At 35.7% G+C, this 14,259-nt stretch overlaps 1 long non-coding RNA gene across 1 annotated transcript in view; it reads left to right on the top strand.

Annotated features, from left to right (window-relative positions):
• Nucleotides 1-13,694, top strand: part of LOC123386666 — a 45,081-nt gene extending 31,387 nt beyond the window's left edge. The window contains exon 3 of the long non-coding RNA XR_006600922.1: nt 13,168-13,694. This is a non-coding gene — a long non-coding RNA (uncharacterized LOC123386666). The remainder of the gene's footprint in view (nt 1-13,167) is intronic.
• Nucleotides 13,695-14,259: the final 565 nt, after the last annotated feature.

The raw sequence follows: 14,259 nt of genomic DNA, 5'->3' as shown, positions 1-14,259 counted from the left end.
TATTAGATATCTCCTGTGGCCTCTGGAGCATCACTGGCACTATTAGGCTGAGGCACACTCTCCGTATAAATTGTTGGGATGTAAAAATAGCAAATGTCAATGTGCTCCTTTTCTTTCCTTTCTTAACCTTCATGTGTTGATTCTGAAAAATCATTACTAAGCTATATTTGCTACCTTAGTTTCTTGGAAACCTAGACAGAGGATCTGGAGATAAGTAGCAAGCAATTTCATTCTTTACTTCCCACTGCGTTTTGCTATTGCAGCTGAAATGGTATGTGACCTCTGTATTGCCTAGTCACAGCAGGGTAACTTTAAAGGACTAGGAATTTGGCTGGAGTTAACGCTTCAACCCTTGAACATTCAGGTTATTATTTATATAAGACCAAGTATACACAACTATTATTGGCTGAGCATAGACTGATTTTCCCCCTTTGCCTTTTTTTTTCTTCAGTTCAGATAAAATTTACTCTTTGTGCAAGAATACTATCTTAAAGTAGCCTTGCCTCAATTTATCCATTTTCTTCTGGAAAAAAATTCTTTTTGGCTATACCAACAAGTCAGAACACTTTGTTATTTCTATTAGATGTCCTTGGCTTATATTTTATGGGATCCTTGAGGATGAGAAGTATGTATTCTTTTTTACTAATATCCACAGAATTTTTATTATACTTTGTACTTTTTAGCTGCTTGAAAAATATTGGAAAGTAAGTTATTTGGTTTATATATAGGTCTCTGTATTTACATGAGTCCCTTTTTTTTTCAAACAATAATATTCACATATTACTATGATGAATAAAAACAATAGCTACTACTAGTTCTTGATCATTTTCTTTATGTCAAGCACTGTATTTGTGCACATGCATCACATGGAAATCTTGTTAAATTGCAGATTATGATTTAGGACACCGGGAACAAATCTTAGATTTTGTTTTTGTTTTTTTGGGGGGTATTTTTTCACAAGTACCTATGTGATCCTGATATTGCTTGTCAAGGACCACACAACAGCCATATAAATAGTAGGTACTCATTTTCTCATTTTTCAGATGAGTAAATTAAAACTTAGATAGATGAAGTAACTTGCCCAGTGTTGTACAATTAGAATTTAGCAGAGCTGTTCTCAAAACAATTTGTGTTTATTGTGAAAACTAATCCTTAAACCAGTGCTTCTAAATCTTAGCTGTAGGAAAGAACCTGTTTTTCTCCTCCCAAACTATTACCATTCAAAGATTTTGTGAAGTACAGTATAAATGAATTACTAGAGAAATGAGATGCAAGCTTGTATGTTTTATTTTTAGATTCAACAGATGTAAAATTACACAAAGTTACTATAAAAATTTCTAAACAATTACTCCCAATTTCCATGTTTTTCCATAGCAGATCAATAATAATTCTAAGACCAGCAGTGGTCCGTGAGGGCACTTTGAATAGCATTGCTCTAAACTACTATGACATTCAGGAGAGCAGAATTTTTTTTAAACAATCTCTACAACCAACATGGGGCTTGAACTCACAGCCCCAAGATCAAGAGTCACATGTTCTGCTGACTGACCCAGCTGGGTGCCCCAGGAAAGCAGGATTTTTAAATGTACTTGTCAACTTAATGGAAATTACAATGGTAGTTTTTTAAATAAAAAAGTATTAGTTTCTTTACATTTAATAAATACATTTTGTTTAAAAAAAAAAAGGAAAAGGAAGAAAGAAAATACCAAGAAGAAAAACTGAAACTAAAACATAATTCTACAGATGGGTCTTAGAATATAAGAAGACTTTTGCTCAACTAAGCAGAAATGAATTGATTTTTTTTTTAATTTTAGAGATAGAGTATGTGAGTGGGGGAGAGGGACAGAGGGAAGGAGGGGGCAAGAGCAAGAGCGAGAAAGAGAGAGAATCTTAAACAGGCTCCACACTCAGTGTGGATCTTGGGATCATGACCTGAGCCGAAATCAAGAGTCAGATGCTCAACTCACTGAGCCACCCAGGTGCCTCTGTATGGATCTTTTTATCTTGTCCCCAGTTATTTAGAGAAAGTTATATTTTTTTCCAGAAGTATTGCTATTTATTTCTTAATTCAGTTGCATTTTTATACCTTGTAGTTTCTCTGTGAATGTTTAGTGGCATTAGGCATCTCATCCTTGGCTCTAAGTGTAGAGTCAGGCAGAGGTTATGGCAATATTTTTATATCATTTCATAAGAAAACTAACACTTTGTGTTATTTAATCTATTTTAAACATTCTCCCTTCTTCAGCAATCTGAGAAGAAAACACAAGATAAAGCAGCACTACTTGTGAACACATTATCCTTTTCATCGATCAGTATGGAGAATGTCTGGTGTTTCTCCTTTTATCTCATTAATCTGGAGTGTTTGCATATTTTTTTCAGAAGAGAATCTGCCAGTTTCAGAATTATATTACTCCAGAATCATTTAAAATCAATCTCCTTTTTAGGGTAGATGATTAGCTTTAGTTCCTTCATGGTGTTTGAGCTTCTGTTGAAATCCTAAGATTTTCTGTTGTGACTATTGATCTAGCATCTAAGATCCAATATTTTGTGTTTGACATGTTAATATTTTTGTCTACCTGCTAACTATAGTCAAATTCCAGTGCTAAGCAACTTAAAACTTTGTTCCTTTGTTCATATTGTTTAACTTTTTCCTTACTGGGTAAAAATGATAGTATCATTGCTCTAAATCTATAAAAAATAGCATAGGAATTAAAAATCCCCCAGCATTTGCAGTAGTATTGTCTAGGAAATAAGTATGTAATAAGTTGACTAATACCTGAGATTGTACCAGGATAACCTAAGGAAATCTATACATCAAATATGAAGACAGAGTTACTTAATTTTCTTCAAGTCTTTCCTTTCAGGAGTCAACCTCACACAGCAAACCCAGATAGACCTGGTTTGTACATTGGTTCTGTTGCTGGAAGCTCCCTGGATTTAAACAGATTTATGTATGTATGTATGTATGTATGTATGTATGTATGTATGTGCTCTCAGCTATAAAATAGGACTAATAATATATCCACCTCACAGTTGCTTGATATGACCCAAGATAGTCTATGGAAGGAACCTAGAATGTTGTAAGATGTTCAATAATGTTCCTTTCTTTCCTTTAAATTTTATTTTTGAGGTGAATATGTGTGGAGGGGCCACATAGACAGTTTTGTATTCAGGAACAATATCTGTGAAGTAATACTTTTCTGCAAGACTAATTCTTTATTGTTTTTGTGGTGGGATATTTTATACCTATGTCTATATCAATATTTCTGTATGTATTCCTGCATCTATATCTATATTCAACTCCATGTTTCACTGTGTATCTTTATTCATCATGTATACCTATATATCTGATATATTTGTATCTGTCTATCATCATCTATCAATCCGCCTACATTTTGATTATTTTTCTATCTGTACTGAGGAGGTAATATTTACTCATATTCCATACCAAATGTGTGAAGAAAATGCAATTTTTTGCTTTTATAACAGATGTAATCTTCCTCTCTCCATTTAACCCCACGGGGTGTTACATTGGAAGGAGAACTTTAAACATGTCAATTAACAGTGCCACTGTTTTTTTTCTAGTTAAAATATTGTTCTGTGGATGACTCGATCTCCTTTAGGCAAATGTCTGGCTGTTCATATTTTCTCCCCCAATAATCTGCTTCTATGCAAGTTGACATCTGGGTACAGAGGGGGCCTGAACCATTTGGAGTGGTGGGAAAAAAAGGGTGTTGTTTCCTGAATCCCCCATGTCTGTTGTGAGTAGCTGGTATTCTCTGGCCTTTTTTGAGTGGTGGGTGGCAGTTATGGCCAAAACTTGTGTTTCTGTCTATGTTTCCCTCACTTACTATAAGCTGTGATCCCTCTTAGAATCTTCTTGTTCCTTTACTGGGGTACATGGGAACCTCTCAATCATTTACATGCCTTATAGACCACAAGGAGCCAGGGTACTGAATAGACTCCTTTTTCAGATAACTTTTTATGCCAGAGTTCTACTAGTCATATACCATGATGGACCTAAAATTGAGTTGGTTGCTAGTCTTCTTCTAAAGGCCTTTAGTTTCTCCAGATATGCTAACAGTGGTCCCACTGTTTTTTGGCCATTCCCAAAAATAATTGGGTAGGAATACCACCCTTGTGCAGCTTAGTCATGAGCAGTAGAAAAAATTAGAACCCTGAAATTTACCCTTTTATCTTACTTTCATCTCTGTTATCCTCCTATAGTCCTATTGAGGGAGAGGAAGAAAGGGACCAATTCTGTATTTCCTCTCCCTTTCTAACCCAACTCCCTTAATGTCATATCCCTTACTTCCTTTCATGGACTCAGGGAGGAAGGGGTATCATTATTTGGATTTGATATGTATTACAAATTATTCCAAGAATATTGGGATGGATGTCCATAAGGCCATAAATCTCCTTTGAAAGGGAAAAGTTATAACTGAGACTAAATTTATATAACCCACTTTATATGACTTCAGAACATTTAATGACCTAGGAATTGGTTATAAGTAAACACATCACCATAATGGAGTTTATCTATAAATATTACTTTAATCTTCTGGCAAGCATTATGACCTATAGCTCTTCTCAGTTAATGTGTCCTTTTCATCCATGAGTTTGTCAGTATTGTAATGTAACCTCCAACTGCCTACAACTATTGTATCACTTTCAGCTTAAAAAAGTTAAACCAGTGCTATTGATGTATTTTTCTCCAAGATTTCTTAAATGGAGACTTTCCATGATTGAAGCAGATTAATACCTTATCACAGTGATGAGACTAAGTTCAGACTGCCATTTCATTTATGTAACATGTTGGGGTAGATGTACTGTATGTATCATCCTGAATATTTAGTATGCATGCATTTTTTTCCAAAGGCATGAAAAACATTGTTTAGTTATTTATTTCATTTATTCAATAAAATATCTGTTGAATATTACTAAAAAGAAAGCAATGAAATGTGGCTGCATAGATAAATAAAAAAATTTCCCGGGATATCTGGGTGGCTCATTCGGTTAGGCATCAATCTCTTGATTTTGGCTCAGGTCATGATCTCGTAGTTCGTGAGATGGAGCCCCGCATTGGGCTCTGAGGTGAAAGCGTGGATCCTGCTTGGGATTCTCTCTCTGCCCTTCTGTCTTTGCCCTTCCTTTGTTTGTACTCTCTCTCTCTCTCAAAAATAAACATTAAAAAAAAAAAGAAAAACATTTCCCTACCCTTCTCTTGGACATATAGCCAATCAAGATAAGTATGTAAACAAATTATTTAATAGGATGTCTTTTTTTAAATATACCTTTAATATACTTACCAGTTTCTTTAAAGTTCCTGTCCAATAACCCCAACAAGTGATTTATATCTGCCTTAATTGGACATTTCTTTTCTTGATAATGGGTTAACATTTTCTTACATCTTGTAATTTTTATTGTATGCTTGACACTGTGGGGTAAAAGTATAATAGATACTGAAGTGAATAAAATTTACCGATGGAAAAAGGAATGCCTCTCCTTTGGTTTCTAGTATGGGGAGTGGATGAATCAATACACTATGTAGGTAAGCTGTATTTAGGTTTTGTTGCACTTTAGTTACATTTAGTTAACCATTTGGTTCAAATATTTCGGAGCAGATTTAGGATTTTCCCTTTAGCAGAGCTTGGAGTCTGGTCACTGAATCAAGTGATTATTGCCACCTAGGAAACTTTCTGCAGCATGGAAGTTCCCTCTCTGTCTTGTTGACAAGTTCCAAACTTTGGAGGACATCTAAAAGTTCAGAGTGCCTGGCAGGCATTTCTCTCAGATCTTCTGCTCAGGTTTTAGCCTTCAGATGGCTGCTGAAGTGTACTCAATGAAGGCTGAGTGCTTTGTGAGGGATTTCTGTGAACTCTTCTACCTTGCTCTCAGTTTTTAGTGAGCTGTAATAAACAAGAGTTAACAGAGTTATCATGGCAGAGTGCTGATGGGCTGGTAAGACCTTAGTGTGTGACACATGAGCTGGCTATTGAAAGATAAACAGGATTCAGACTGAGAGAAGTAGTAATAGGACCCTAATCCATATGCTTTAACATTTAGATTGATATTGATAGATCTACTTTACCTTATAACATCACCAGGAAAACTGGTCCTTAGCTTGTGTGCTTTTCTTTTATTTGCTTTATATTTTATAGGCACAATTGTATCATCAGGTATATACTGTCTCTTTTGTATATTATTTCCTGACAAAATTTAATTGTTGACTGACACACAAAAATACACGTTTTAACCAATACTTTCTTTATTTAAAAATTTTTTTTATTTAAAATTTTTTTTAATGTTTTTTATTTTTGACAGAGAGAGAGAGAGAGAGAGAGTGAGCGAGCGAGCATGAGTGGGGGAGGGGCAGAGAGAGAGGGAGACACAGAATCTGAAGCAGGCTCCAGACTCTGAGCTGTCCGCACAGAGCCCTATGCAGAGCTCGAACTCACAGTTGGTGAGATCATGACCTGAGCCAAAGTCAGACGCTCAACCGACTAAGCCACCCAGGCGCCCCCCAATACCGTCTTTCTAATTGCATTTTATTTAGACTCATTGAGATTATCATTGTGTTTTGATAGGAATAGTTGCCCAGAAATAATTGTAGGTAAGATTTAAGAGATACTTAACTATATTTAAAGGGTGGTGTAAATGCTTTATAGGAATTATATCTTTTAGGACAACCTTTGGATGCGGAACTAATATTATGGTCACCTTATGGATAAGAACATTAAGAATTACAGCACTTATGTGACTTATTCAAGGTGATATGGTTAGCACTTGGTGGAGCCGGAGCCCAGTTTATTTGACCCTGCAGTCAGAGATGTTAATCGCTGAGTTCTCCATTTTGCCAGTAGAAAGAGATAAAATCAGCAAGTCCTGATACTCCTGTGGAGTATCTCTGCTGTGATCTAATAATGAAGATGGCACTGCTTATAGAAAATTAAAGATTTGAACTGAACTACTACAATCTTGCTATCAATCTTGCTTATTCTATGTTATCTCTAGGTAGGTATTTATATAATGTTTGTAAAAATGATATTTAACTTGCCTCATTTTCTGTTGTTCTTCATTTACCTGTGTAGCACTAAGTAATCTATTTTAATCATCTAATTCTGTACTTTAAGTATGAAAGAACATTCAGAGTCCCATACCTCAAGATTACTTTTTCAAAATACTCAACATATTTAATTAAAAGACTTGGTTAAGAAATATGGAAATGTGGGGTACATGTGTGGTTCATTTGGTTAAGTGTCTGACTCTTAATCTCAGCTCAGGTCTTGATCTCAGGGTTGTGAGTTCAAGCCCCACATTGGGCTCCACACTCAGTGTGGAGCCTACTTAAAAAAAAATGAAAATGTTTCCACAAAATAAGATTTATAAAAATATTTTTCTTTAATTTACAAATATTAATTTTACTTATTAAACATCCATGGTAAGCTGAAAAGTAAAATAACAATCAACACATAGTTTATATTTTCCTAAGTCATAAGTTGGGATGGCAAATATTAGAGAAATTATAGAAGAATAGAACCTGTTTTTGTGTATGTTTGGTATAACATTTAGCATTCTATTATTGATTTTTTATAGGCTTCCATGTGTGTCTACTTGCATACTTTCTTCATATGTAATATTTTGAACCCTACACATGTATTTAAGTCAGAGTTATTTTTTATTTTATTTTATTTAAAAAAATTTTTTTTAACATTTATTTATTTTTGAGACAGAGAGAGACAGAGCATGAACGGGGGAGGGGAAGAGAGAGAGGGAGACACAGAATTGGAAGCAGGCTCCAGGCTCTGAGCCATCAGCCCAGAGCCCGACGCGGGACTTGAACTCACGGACCGTGAGATCGTGACCTGAGCTGAAGTCGGACGCTCAACCGACAGAGCCACCCAGGCGCCCCCAGAGTTATTTTTTAAAATGTTAATCAGATCATGTCACTTTCCCATTTTCAGCATTTTAATAGTTTCTCATCATCAGTATGAGATTTGAAGTCTTTACTATCACTTGCAAGGTCTTACATCAGCTGGCTTCTCTGACCTTATTTCTGACCCCTTTCATCCTGACTCATTCTTCTTCAGCCACCTAGTTTACTTGTTGCTCCTTCAACATGGTAAGAAAGATTCAACATGAGGAAATTACAGATTTTCTTCCATTTTTATGGAAGGTTTATGTCCCAGATAATCACATAGTTTGCATCCTGACTTCCTTCTTGTCTTCCTTCTTGCCTAAATACCATCTCCTCTGTGGAACCTTTCATGATTATCTAAAGTAGCACCCCTCTTTACCCTGTCTTTACATACTGTTCCTACAGTGCTGGGACCCATGCTTTTACCACAAGTCTTAGCTCTCTGGAAATGCCATTGGCTAGGATACTCCTTCCATCCTGAAATCAAACTTCCCTATATATCAGAGGAGCCTGGTCATTCACTGGGAAGAGTTCTCAGATTCATGTTTAGCAGTTGCTCAGAGTTCAGTGCTTACTGTCTAACTTCTTTTTCAGTTGGGATGGGAGCTGAGGGAGTAATACAATGTATTGGAAATGGAGAAGATTTTTACTTCAACCTGAGAAAGGCTACAAGTTAACAAGCCTGAGGTGAATATAGTAGAGTTCAAGAAAACCCACCAAAACTAAGAGATAACAACAGCAAAGCATGTATCAAGACCAGAGTCAAAGATATAAACATAAAAATTAAGGGGACGCCTGAGTGGCTCAGTTGGTTAAGTGTCTGACTTCGGCTCAGGTCATGAACTCACAGTTCCTGGCTTCAAACCCCATGTTGGGCTCTGTGTTGACAGCTCAGAGCCTGGAGCCTGCTTCAGATTCTGTGTCACCCTCTCTCCTTGCCCCTTCCCTGCTCACACTCTTTCTCTCTCTCCCAGAAATTAAATATATATATATATATATATATATATATACATATATATATATATATACACTTATATGTATATATATATATACACATTTATATGTATATATATATATATATACACACACATTTATATGTATATATATATATACACACACACATATATATATAAAATAATTAAAAAAAAATAAAAATTAGGTAGATAAGGGGGAGAGCAGAATAATTGAAAGTTAATTGAGTGGAATCTGGAGAAAATGCCTAGAGATTCATGCTAGTTTGCTGATATAGGTATGTATTAGTTATGATGTGATGCACCCCAAGACAAAAAGTGCCAGGAGTATGTATTATCAGGTACAGAGTTAGGTGTTTAAAATATTTTCGTCACAATGATGTTGAACAGTTTACAGATGCAAGAAGTATAATAGAAAATCATAAGCAGTTCTATCTTACTGCAATGCTGTGGACATGATGTTATGCTCCATGGGTGAGGTATGATTTGAGTTGGGCCTTGAGTGTTGGATAATAGTTGTAGGCAAGAGTAGGCAGTAAGATGGGAAAAGATGTACACAGGCCATGAAAGAATATCATGAAAAGTTCAAAGGTAGGGACTTGGGGATATGTTAGAGGAATAAAAAAGGGCTTTTTATCCTATCTTATTAATGTCAGATTAAATTCAATATGTGTAAAATTAAACAGATCTTAGCTATATTTTGGACTATATCCTAGGGCATATGTAAAGGTTGATATCAGCTACAAAACCTGAATACCAACCTCTGTCAATTACTGAATTACCAAGAGGAACAAAAATTGCAAAGTTTTTCTGATGATAATCACTAATTCAGTAAGCACTTGGGTGCAGTTTATTTGGCAAACATTTATTGAGCTCTAATGTGATAGGTAGTGTATTCAATGATGGGGTTATGAAGATAAGTAAGACGTAGTCCCTCAAGGGGCACAATAGTGGGAGAGACAGATTGGTAGATAATTAAAATACAGCTTTCTACATGTACAGTGTGTACTCACCAATATTGAGATTTCCCTTACAGCTGTAATTATTATTCAAACCAATAAGGAATTGATTGTTAAAGAAAAGTACTTCTGATTTCTAGATTTTTTGTTTTTGTATTTGAGCAAGAACATGTACATTTTTTGTTTATATTATACATATATTTAGACTTTAAAAATGATTTACAGATATCAAGGGATATTTTATGAATTGGACAGTAAACACATTTTTTAGGTCAGAAAGAAACAAAGGCGATCATAATAGAAGATGCTGTTAGTTATAAATAAGGATTTCATTGGCTGGACCCCTATCTTTTATCCTATGTCATCATATCCAGTGAAAACTCAGAACTTCACAGGCTTTCTCTCACACATCTCTTGGAAGCATAGTGATTTATTGTTTGTTGTTGTTCCTGGTTGATGCCAGGGTGTTTACCTGCCATCTCATGTGTGTTTGAGTTAGCATTAGATGGACAACTGGATGCAAACATAAATATCCTACAGGTCAATGTTTGTAAGTTGCATTAAAATCAGAAAAAAAAACAACAGTAGTTTGCCTTTTTGGAAGATCTTTATATAATATTTGAGCATAACCAATATTTTTAGAAACCTCTCAATTGAATGAATTAATACTTCTATATACAAGTAGGAATTTGATCCTAGAAAAAACAATAATGAAAATCAAAAACTATGATTCAATAATGATTTCTACTTGGTGCCTGATAGATTGAACATAGCAGTGGTAAGGATGGGATGCCTAGTCCTTTAGCTACCTGACAAAGGCAAGTCAATGAGGAATAGGATACAGGTGTAGTCATGACTTAGATTCCATAGGAGAAACCACAAAACAGATTTTTACAATTTCTGTCACTGAGGGTTTTATCTTCATATCTGTGTAAACCATCAGAGATTATGCAGCTCATACTTTTTTTGTAGAGTAAATCATTACTTGCCACATTTACTGCTGTACTTTCCTGAAGTCCAGCTTGATGGACTATAAAAATGAGAATGATTTACTCTCAATATATTTCTATTGAAGCAATAATCATTGCAAGCCATGAACATACACAGGCTGTTTTTCTTCTGGGTGAGCATATCTCAAACCAGCTCAAGAAAGAGAAAGTTTAGGAATGTAGCTAAGTTGGGTGAAGCCACTCAACAGATGTTGAGTGAGTGTAATGTGTTCATGCCATACTAGGTACTATACACACTGGTAAGGAAGAATTAGGTGGCAATTTAAAAAAGTGTCAGGGGGGAGACTAATAGTGTTGAAAGTTTGAAGAGGACAAGATGGAGGACAAACCATGTATCTTAAGATGTTTGGTTTCAATTATCTGGAAGACCATACTCAAAGCAGGAAGATACATGTTTTAGGGTAGAGAGACCGCTAGGCTTCAAGTCAGGACCTAGAGGCTAATTTTGTTCTGGCATTAATTTGCATTTTCAATTTAGGCAATGGGCTTTAAAGAATTGAATTTCAGTTTTGTCCAATGTACAGTGGTCTACTTTATGTATGAGTTGTTTCAGGTCTGACTCTGTGATCCATGAATTCGTTCTCTAGTTCCACTGAGGAAAGAACAAGAGAAACAGGATTTAGATAATAAAACGTAGGAAGTTAGAAATAAAGACACAATAGCTGGTGATGAGAGAGACTCAATATCAGGAAATGCTTTTAAGAGAAGTCAAGATGCCACTGTTTCAGCAGATAAGTGATAATGTTTGGCTTTCTAGGCTGCTCAAATCACTGGCTGAAAGCAGTAGGGACAGATGATTTCCATGGGCTTCTTCAGCCTTCTGAATCACTTCCTAGATTGCCAGCTTTGAAGTGTCAAAGAGAAACAAAGGTGGATTTTGTTCAAGATGGCAAGACAAATTTTATTCAGATTATTGCAGTGGGGGAGAGGCACTTCAGTATAAACAGCTCAAATCCACTGAAACAAAAGGTAGGAAGCTTGTTTAAATGCTGGGGGATGCGAAAAGAAATGTCCTGGGCGGGAGCTGCGTGGGGGATGTTAGGGTAGGGGCGGTTGGTCAGTGTGCTCAGGCCTTGTGTCTGCTAAGTGGCATGTATTGAAGTTAGACTCCTACCTCCCACAGGGGCCCTAGTCTTCTTGATTACATTTCAAAGGGATGACTCCTAGGTCCTTGAGAGAGACCTTTCTGGGTTATAAAAGATATATTTTAAAGAGATAGAGGTCGGATTTACAACTGTATACTTTCTAAAGTAAATGCTCTGAGAAAAAGGAGGTCAGGGGACTGAAGTCATGTTTTGGCTGGAAGAAACAGTAAATTCTTTTGGCAACACTGAACTTTCTCAGGCAGATATTTTAAGGGGCTTGGGGTAGTCATCCTAGGGACATGACCTTGAGCTGATAGAAGCTATGCTGGAGTTTGGTCAAATGCCTTAGTGTGTGTGAGGGAAGTAGATGCAGTCATCTGTGCTGAGAATCTGTGCAGCCAGTCTACAATTCTCAGAAGGCAAACTGTAAAATTATACTTACTGTTGGCTTTCAGGGTAAGGATGTTTTCCCTCCATGTTGTTCTGAAGCTCCCTCATTGGAACTACAACTGTCTTCTTGTACCTTAGTTTTTACTCTTGCAGCTCACTTGGTTACTAAAATGATGGAAAATTAGGGAACAGTCTTACTCGAACTGCTCAAACACACCTTGGTGTAATGCATGTCCCCACTAGATGGCACTCTAATCATAGAACGATCATTTAAAAAATCAATAATATCGACTTTATATATGAAAAATTCCACTTACTTTCTGTCTTAAAATTGTTTTCTCTTTACCACTCAAATGAAAAGCATAGCTCTCAGAACACTTGAATTTTTTATATGTAGTTTTAGAAAATTGTCAAGTTCAGTTATTTTGTTGGGCATTCAATAATTTATAAGGCCTTTTTATACACCATATAACAAGAAGCAAAATTCAATAAATACATGGGTGGTATGAAATATTAGTTTATGTTTAGTTGGTTCAGTTTGGTTGTTGTAAAGTGAATTATACACTTTTTAAACTCTACAATGTAATGTAAACATTTTAAAGTGTTTCAAAAACATAAGGGAGGTGTGAAGGGAAATGCAATTGCTGTGAAATAAGCCAGAAAAATGGCCTTTTTGCGTTCCCATTTTGACATCTCTATGTATTTGTTGCTTATAACTATGGTTATACTTAATGGAAATAAATGGGTTTTTAAAAACTTTCCATAAAAATCTCTTCTAAAAATCTCAGCTCCAAAGATAGGTAACTGTCCTCTCTCCTCTGCTTGGCCTTTCAGGAACCTGGCTTTCACTGATGAACAATGGATTATTTACATATGTATTTATACGCCAATAGCAGGAAGCTTTTAAAATTAGAATGAAAGTGACCTTTCCATTTCTGGAATGACCAAATAGACCAGAAATCAAAACTAAATTTATCTGTGGTTTAACTTAGTTGAGCTAGGAGGGGAAAAAATAAGATAAGTAGATAAAGTGTGCATTGCAAAAGTGATTCCTTTTTCAGGAATAAAACGAAAGATTTATAGTCAAATAGCAAAGAGGCCCATATTTAGGGTTGGTTTTCAATAGCAACAAGAGTCCAAATTAGGAATAAAATAAAATAGGAAATAAATGTCAAGCAATGTGCATTTTCTTTTATAAAATCAATACCTGAAAAATGACTTTCTATACACTGATAAATTTCATAAGATTTTTTTAAAATAGTATGAATGCAACCTGAGAAACATTATCTGATTTTAAAATGTAGATTTAAAAGGTAGATAACTTGGCACAAAAACAGACACATAGACCAATGGAATAGAATAGAAACCCCAGAACTAGACCCACAGACATATGGCCAACTCATCTTTGACAAAGCAGGAAAGAACATCCAATGGAAAAAAGACAGCTTCTTTAACAAATGGTGCTGGGAGAACTGGACAGCAACATGCAGAAGGTTGAAACTAGACCACTTTCTCACACCATTCACAAAAATAAACTCAAAATGGATAAAGGACCTAAATGTGAGACAGGAAACCATCAAAACCTTAGAGGAGAAAGCAGGAAAAGACCTCTCTGACCTCACCCGTAGCAATCTCTTACTCGACGCATCCCCAAAGGCAAGGGAATTAAAAGCAAAAGTCAATTACTGGGACCTTATGAAGATAAAAAGCTTCTGCACAGCAAAGGAAACAACCAACAAAACTAAAAGGCAACCAACGGAATGGGAAAAGATATTTGCAAATGACATATCAGACAAAGGGCTAGTATCCAAACTAGCTTTATAGCTCAAAATCTATAAAGAGCTCACCAAACTCCACACCCGAAAAACAAATAACCCAGTGAAGAAATGGGCAGAAAACATGAATAGACACTTCTCTAAAGAAGAC

The sequence above is a fragment of the Felis catus genome, chromosome B4, assembly GCF_018350175.1.
Source record: "Felis catus isolate Fca126 chromosome B4, F.catus_Fca126_mat1.0, whole genome shotgun sequence".
Lineage (NCBI taxonomy): Eukaryota > Metazoa > Chordata > Mammalia > Carnivora > Felidae > Felis > Felis catus.
Note: the sequence above shows the minus strand (reverse complement) of the source record. Positions and strands in the feature narration are given on the sequence as shown.